This window comes from Gossypium raimondii, chromosome 10 (assembly GCF_025698545.1).
Source record: "Gossypium raimondii isolate GPD5lz chromosome 10, ASM2569854v1, whole genome shotgun sequence".
In the NCBI taxonomy this organism is placed as follows: Eukaryota; Viridiplantae; Streptophyta; class Magnoliopsida; order Malvales; family Malvaceae; genus Gossypium; species Gossypium raimondii.
This window is the reverse complement of record NC_068574.1, coordinates 19464966-19471183: the sequence shown is the minus strand read 5'-3', so window position 1 is coordinate 19471183 and position 6218 is coordinate 19464966.

The window sequence follows — 6218 nt, the reverse complement described above, 5'->3', positions numbered from 1 at the left end:
ATGGTCACAACATTTTCACCTTTCATATATCAATCCACTTTTCCATTTCCAATTCACATATTTTGCCATTTCAATATCGATCATAGAACTTTATTATTTAATTATCCCTATTAACACGACTCAGACTCGGACGGATACACGGATCCAACCAACACACCAGTTTGGCACCCAATGCCTCATCGGATAAATCCGAAGTAATAACTGCACCCAACGCTATATAAAATGGCATTCAGTGTCTCATCAGTTAAACCAAAGCAAATTGGCACCTAGTGCCTTATCGACTCGAAGTCGAAGAAATCCCTGGACTCTTCCTATCCTATGGCATGCCATCTATATCTGACTCAGCCCGATACAGTTAATAGGGTTTCATTTCACTTTTCGAATACAACAATATCCAATTATCATATTTGCACATTATCACATTTACACATATATTCATTTCAATTCAAATAATCAATACATTCATAATGTATATACCAATTCAATCCATTTCAATCAACTATAATTTCAATTAACTATCAAACTGCCAAAATACTCACCTCAACCACTTACCATATGCATTAAATTGAAATACAATAATTAACAACTAGGTTCAGATTTATAGAAGTACAAATTGTGGATTCTGAGCTATTCGATGTCGATTTTATCCTTCCTATTTTTAGTCGAGGATTCCGATACGACGTTAGCTATAGAATTAAAAAATTAAAATACATCAATACAACACAATTGATCGATTGTTCAACGTCACAGCAATAATGTGCAAGCATACACTATCGATACAGGTATAGTAGACAGATATGAGTCTGTTGGATATCGATCCCACAAGGATAGTTGTCTTTTGTCTATCAATGTCAGTGCAATAAATAGATAGAAATGAGATAAATTGTGAAAGTAGTTGTCGAAGCAATAACTTGAAAACAATAAGAAAAAATATGATAATGATAAACTGGGATCCCCAACATGAATATTCAACAGCATACTAAGTGCTTACAAGGTATAAAAGGATAGGTGATTGTCGATGCATTAAATTGCAATGAATATCTTACCAAGCTTAACTTCTATATTTAATCTAAGACTTAAACATGCACATTAGCCACACCTTCCGATGATGGCAATGGAACACTATTAAGAACAAGTGGATTAAATTCCTTTAATCCTCAAGCAACTTCCGTTGTCATGCTTGTTAGCTTGAACTGTCGCTGCACTTTCCAGTGTCAATGACCGCAATAACACTTCCATGCTAAAAACATTCAAACCCAAGGATTAAACTGTAGAAGCAAGATTGAATAAAATAACATTCAACCCAAAAATCATGTATACTTCCGTACAAACATGAAATAGAAAGTAATCACCAGTGTTTAGAAAAGAAATGTAAAAGAAAAAAGTAGAGAGAACTATGCCTAAAATATCTCGATTTGATCTCTCAACTCCCTCTTGTGTCGCACTCAGGGCTCCTTGTCAAGAGCTAATCTGCATCCCTTTCATGTTGGTTCACCCGTAGGAGGCTTAAGCCGCCATAGCCGAAAAGCTTCAAAAGATAGGTTGAAGAAGATAATACCCCCAAAAAAGCCTCCTCTTTTTTTTCCTTTTCACGTGAATATTAGTATTTTATCCAAATAGCACAAGTGTCCTTTCATTACAGTTATGCTACCTTTGTACATAGAAGTTAGTTGTACCAGACTGGACATCTCACACATTTTTGTTCTTATCCGGATAGCTGTTAGGTACGGCGACAATTTTGGGCGCAATCTGGAAATACTCATGCAGTGACATCAGTACCAAAACATGACAAAATTAAGGATAAATAGGCTAAGATCCACTGAGTTATAAAATGCAATTTACTAAACTGAAAATGCTAAAATATGTGCTAAAGATAACTAAATGGGGGCAAATTAACCAATAAGTAGGGAGAAAACATATGTTCTTTTTAATATTATCACACCCGCAAACTTGAGTTTCTACTTGTCCTCAAGTAAAATAGAAACTCGCAAGGCTACACAAGACTAAGACAAATGATCATTCTAGCAACTTGAATCACCTAAAATCCCAATGAATGAGTCACATTCAGATGACAGAATATTACATCGACAATACATAAGTATGAATGAATAAGATTACAACTTCATCAAAACCAGCATCATACTTTAAATCCTAAATTCTATCTACCAATACAACATTTATTGTACTATATATGTCTCTTTTTCTTTTTTCTTCTCTTTTTTTTCTATGAATAAGCAATATCATTGTATTACTGTACCCTTATTCCTGAGAAGTAACAATGGAGTGCAACAAACCTTCAGGGAGTACGTAATTGCGCCAACACACACTTATGCAATGACAGCCTTTGGCTAGATTTATTTTTCAAACGCTTGTATTGGAGTGTTCCCTCTTTAAAATTTCACAATACACCCACTTTGGACTGTCTCTTATTCATAACTATATATATATAAGCAGCTGTAAAAGGCAGATTCGTTCAAGATTCAAGGAATGCTACTAGTCATCCATTATTAATGCAACCTCAATCATTCATCAAAGAATTGAAGATACAACATTTAGTCAAATTTATCCAACTCTTTCATTAATAATTCAAATGATTCAAGAATTAAACATCGAATGTAACAAAAAAATTTTAACATAATTGCATTAACCACAAATAAACTTCCATGCTTCATTAAACTCAAAAAAAATTTAAATGTGGGTGTATTTCCAAACCCCATATGCATTCCCCCAAACTTAAAGTTTACATTGTCTCCAATGCACTAACATTAAAATGCAATGACAATGTGCACTAACAAAATGAAAATTACAGCTACATACAATGCATGAATACTACAACTAAAACTTAAAATAAACTAACTCAGTTTTCCTCGGCCATCAATATGGCTACACGATGTTTCTTCTTCCTCCTTTTTTTCTCCTCCTTCTTGTGTTTTTTTGTCTTTGGAACGCCTTCTCTTCTTTTCTTTGGGCTTCGCACGGTTTTCGGATTGCTCCTCAGTTTTTGGTACCGCCCTAGCATCATCGGTTGCTTCTTGTGTAGGAAGGGTCACCTTAAGTGGTCCTGTATAGACCATTATCGCCAATAAGTTGTTGTGGTCCTCACTGGTTACCTCTGTAGCTTCCACCGGTCCAGCTCTATCTCGCTCCAGATTATTAGTAGTTGCACCCACAAACTCGGATACATTGAAATTGTTCTCAGCAGATTCTTTCTCAACAGCTTTTTTCTTAGTATTTTCTTCATCGGCCTTCTTGTTCACAACTACAACACAGACTTCCTCCTCTCCCACATTAGCTTCTTCATCAACAGCAGGTGCCTCTTGACCAGTAATAGAGGGCTATCAATAATTCGTATGCACTCCTCAATGTCCCTTGAGTCCTCTTCTTTCTCATCATCAGAGACGTGCACAATGGGAAGGGATTCTACCAATCTGTCTTGGTCCCCTAATTCATATTCCTCTGATGAGGGTTCATAATTTCAGATGATCGGTGGGAACACTGGAAATTCTGGGAGTGGATCCGGGCTTAACTGACTTAATGCGGCTACAATAGAGTTGTTACATGCCTTAGTATAAGCGTAGAACAAATTTTGTGATCTGCCCATATCCTCTATTGTAGCGACAAGCATGATCTGCTTATTGCTGATGGAATTGGCCAACTTCTCAATATCCTGCATTTTGCACAATAATGATGTCTCTCCAGCCAGGTTTGTTCCCTTGCTTTCTACCTTCGTTTTGCCCTTCCTTGTCTTTCTAGTCTTTTCCTCCTTCATTGTCAATGTCTCTTTGCCACGAGTCATTCTTTCAATAGAGGCTTCATTTATTGGGCCCTTATTCTCCGGGACCTCATCATCATCACGGAGCATGATCACTTTCTGCTGGCACAGTAGCATCCCCAACAATGGGAAAACCAAAATTCTAGTTTGCCTTGCGGCGCAGTCAGTAATTTCCTGGTGGAGTATTGCGCCGACATCAATATTTTTGCCCTTAATAATTAAATGTATCAGGCACATTCTATCGAGGTTGACTGTGGTGCTGTGAGTAGAGGGTCGTAGCCTGCAGTTGACAAAATGAAACCAGATTTTACTTTGCAATGTCAGGAAGCGGTGGTACATCATATAATTCTTTTTATGTAAACCCATCCACAATGCTCCTTCGACACATAAATCCTTCACCAACAGGTCCCTTTTGTCTTCTATGATATCCTCAATAAACTCAAAGTGTTCATCTACATCCACTTTAGTGTTGTATAGCTCATTGATTTTTTTAGCATCTCATGGGATAAAGCCTTCTCGAACAAAGATAAACTCTAACTCATGGTCATAAAGGTTAGCGTAAAACTCACGTACTAATGAAGGAGAATAGCTTTCAGGATGAGTGCAGAAAGTCTCCCACTTCAGCTTAAAGATGGCTTTGTAGACTTGCTTTCCCAAGTCTTGTTGTTGTGAAAGGAGAATGCCCTATTCTTGGTGGAAGTTTCGCTTCAAAATGTTGTCTTGAAATCGGTCCTTTGGCCACTTTTGTTAAAAATATCATTGGCTCCTTTTTCTTCGTTGCCATGGATAATTCTGATTCACGGACTACAGTTATAGAGGATGAGTGTTCTTCAATAGGCTTAGTGGCTTTCTTGACTGATCCTCTCATTCTTGCCATATTTTGTTTATTTTGTGGGGTGAAGATGGTTTAAAGTTGTAAAGGTACGAGCTTGGGGAAGAGAAAGTGAAAACAAATGGTTGTTTTGAATGTGTTACAGTCGACACAGTGAAGTGAGTGAAAGAAGAAAATGGAAAGGCGTGATTTTTTTTATGTGAAGAGATATAAAACTGGTGGGAATAAATGTGTCGAATGGGAATTGCGCCCATTCAGACAAATCAGACAGCTAGGTCACTTTTGATCAAACAATGGGATATAAAAATTATGATCTGCCCTTCATTCGTGGTGAGTCATACGTGACAGTACAATAGTACAAACTGCGTTGACAATAAAGCCCAAGTGCGTCGACAATGGTACCAAATTATTCTGCAAAAAAAAATGTAAAACAAACTTGAACAAAAAAAATAAAAAAATTTACATAATAATAAATTCCATAAAAATTAGGAAGTGGAGATGAAGGTGAAGATGAAGATGAAGAAGATGAGGAGCCAGAACTACAATTATGATGAAATTCTCCTCGTAATCGACACCCACCAAGTTGTGGCACATATTCGAGCTGACAACGCCAATGAATTTTTTATTTTAATTTTTTTCTCATGGAAATCATCATTTTAGTTTGTTAATTTTTAATTTGTATTGTATTAAATTTGTCTATCCATAATGTAATTATTCCAATTTTATCAAAAAAAGTTTATCTATTGTATTTTACATCAATAATATATTTATTTACAATCTACAAAAACAATAGAAAAATTATTTGTATTGTATTCTATTGTATTTTATATCAATAATATATATTTATTTACAATCTCTGAAAAATTTAAAAATTATTTGTCTTGTATTTTATTGTATTTTATATCAATAATATATACTTATTTACAATATACTGAAAAAATGAAAAAAAATTGTTTATATTATATTCTACTATATTTTACATCAATAATATATACTTATTTACAATTTACCAAAAAATAAAAGCAATGAAAAACTGAAAAAATTGTTTGTTTCTTTATTTTTTGTATGTTTATAAAAAAAAACAAATAAATGTTTAATTTAGGCCTTCTCCTCAATGTTGCCCCCAAGTGTGGCATGTTGGCTTACTATACCTGAGTTCCTAGAATAATTACATAACCTCGGTTGGTCTATCTTCTATCAAATATTCATGATGTCGTGTATCTGAGTAGAATTCGATCGACCTTTTGCCTTACGATGCAACGTAATATCCAGTACTAACTCGAATTGAGTGCTCGAGATAAGCGACCACATACTTTCATGTGGGACCGGTGGGAATTCATGTTTCCATAATTTATACAGGCATTTTAGTTTGTAGACTTCATCAACATAACTCATGCAATTCAGACGTGTTGAGGCACATGCAGTAATTACATGTGCGCATGGAAAACGAAATGTTTGATATCTCTCACAGTCGTATTTCATTCGTCTCAGGTATACATGGTACGATCCATCGATAATACTTTCATTGTTCGTAACCCGAAATATTTGATTTGGACGCGAGTGACACACTACAAACATAGAGTTCACTCTTTTTGCATATTCTCTAATATCATT